This window comes from Trachinotus anak, unplaced genomic scaffold (assembly GCF_046630095.1).
Source record: "Trachinotus anak isolate AG129_WGS33_773 ecotype Australia unplaced genomic scaffold, CSIRO_AGI_Tana_v1 ptg000094l, whole genome shotgun sequence".
Lineage (NCBI taxonomy): Eukaryota > Metazoa > Chordata > Actinopteri > Carangiformes > Carangidae > Trachinotus > Trachinotus anak.
In genome coordinates this window covers 82,501-85,000 of record NW_027273945.1, presented here as the reverse complement: position 1 = coordinate 85,000, position 2,500 = coordinate 82,501, and positions in this window count along the sequence as shown.

Here is a 2,500-nt window from a genome sequence, read left to right as displayed (position 1 = left end):
GGAGGTGCTGTGTGGGCCTTTAATATCACAGGGGGAGAAGCTGGGCCATGAGCCTGGCCCCTGGAGCTCTGATACAGGGGAGAGAGGCATGTGTGTGTGTGGCTGTGGAGGTCCTGTGTGGCCCTTTAATGTCACAGGGCCAGTGGCTGGGTGATATGCCTGGGTGCTGGAGCTCTGACACAGGGGGAGAGAGGCATGGATGTGTGGCTGTGGAGGTCCTGTGGAGGTGCTGTGTGGGCCTTTAATATCACAGGGGGAGAAGCTGGGCCATGAGCCTGGCTCCTGGAGCTCTGATACAGGGGAGAGAGGCATGTGTGTGTGGCTGTGGAGGTCCTGTGGAGGTGCTGTGTGGGCCTTTAATATCACAGGGGGAGAAGCTGGGCCATGAGCCTGGCCCCTGGAGCTCTGATACAGGGGAGAGAGGCATGTGTGTGTGGCTGTGGAGGTGCTGTGTGGGCCTTTAATATCACAGGGCCAGTGGCTGGGTGATATGCCTGGGTGCTGGAGCTCTGACACAGGGCCAGAGAGGCATGTGTGTGTGGCTGTGGAGGTCCTGTGGAGGTGCTGTGTGGGCCTTTAATATCACAGGGGGAGAAGCTGGGCCATGAGCCTGGCCCCTGGAGCTCTGATACAGGGGAGAGAGGCATGTGTGTGTGTGGCTGTGGAGGTCCTGTGTGGCCCTTTAATGTCACAGGGCCAGTGGCTGGGTGATATGCCTGGGTGCTGGAGCTCTGACACAGGGGGAGAGAGGCATGGATGTGTGGCTGTGGAGGTCCTGTGGAGGTGCTGTGTGGGCCTTTAATATCACAGGGGGAGAAGCTGGGCCATGAGCCTGGCTCCTGGAGCTCTGATACAGGGGAGAGAGGCATGTGTGTGTGGCTGTGGAGGTCCTGTGGAGGTGCTGTGTGGGCCTTTAATATCACAGGGGGAGAAGCTGGGCCATGAGCCTGGCCCCTGGAGCTCTGATACAGGGGAGAGAGGCATGTGTGTGTGTGGCTGTGGAGGTCCTGTGTGGCCCTTTAATGTCACAGGGCCAGTGGCTGGGTGATATGCCTGGGTGCTGGAGCTCTGACACAGGGGCAGAGAGGCATGTGTGTGTGGCTGTGGAGGTCCTGTGGAGGTGCTGTGTGGGCCTTTAATATCACAGGGGGAGAAGCTGGGCCGTGAGCCTGGCCCCTGGAGCTCTGATACAGGGGAGAGAGGCATGTGTGTGTGTGGCTGTGGAGGTCCTGTGGAGGTGCTGTGTGGGCCTTTAATATCACAGGGGGAGAAGCTGGGCCATGAGCCTGGCCCCTGGAGCTCTGATACAGGGGAGAGAAGCATGTGTGTGTGGCTGTGGAGGTCCTGTGGAGGTGCTGTGTGGCCCTTTAATATCACAGGGCCAGTGGCTGGGTGATATGCCTGGCTCCTGGAGCTCTGACACAGGGGGAGAGAGGCATGGATGTGTGGCTGTGGAGGTCCTGTGGAGGTGCTGTGTGGGCCTTTAATATCACAGGGGGAGAAGCTGGGCCATGAGCCTGGCTCCTGGAGCTCTGATACAGGGGAGAGAGGCATGTGTGTGTGGCTGTGGAGGTCCTGTGGAGGTGCTGTGTGGCCCTTTAATGTCACAGGGCCAGTGGCTGGGTGATATGCCTGGGTGCTGGAGCTCTGACACAGGGGGATAGAGGCATGGATGTGTGGCTGTGGAGGTCCTGTGGAGGTGCTGTGTGGGCCTTTAATATCACAGGGGGAGAAGCTGGGCCATGAGCCTGGCCCCTGGAGCTCTGATACAGGGGAGAGAGGCATGTGTGTGTGGCTGTGGAGGTCCTGTGGAGGTGCTGTGTGGGCCTTTAATATCACAGGGGGAGAAGCTGGGCCATGAGCCTGGCCCCTGGAGCTCTGATACAGGGGAGAGAGGCATGTGTGTGTGTGGCTGTGGAGGTCCTGTGGAGGTGCTGTGTGGGCCTTTAATATCACAGGGGGAGAAGCTGGGCCATGAGCCTGGCCCCTGGAGCTCTGATACAGGGGAGAGAGGCATGTGTGTGTGTGGCTGTGGAGGTCCTGTGGAGGTGCTGTGTGGGCCTTTAATATCACAGGGGGAGAAGCTGGGCCATGAGCCTGGCCCCTGGAGCTCTGATACAGGGGAGAGAAGCATGTGTGTGTGGCTGTGGAGGTCCTGTGGAGGTGCTGTGTGGCCCTTTAATATCACAGGGCCAGTGGCTGGGTGATATGCCTGGCTCCTGGAGCTCTGATACAGGGGAGAGAGGCATGTGTGTGTGGCTGTGGAGGTCCTGTGGAGGTGCTGTGTGGGCCTTTAATATCACAGGGGGAGAAGCTGGGCCATGAGCCTGGCCCCTGGAGCTCTGATACAGGGGAGAGAGGCATGTGTGTGTGGCTGTGGAGGTCCTGTGTGGCCCTTTAATGTCACAGGGCCAGTGGCTGGGTGATATGCCTGGGTGCTGGAGCTCTGACACAGGGGGAGAGAGGCATGTGTGTGTGGCTGTGGAGGTCCTGTGGAGGT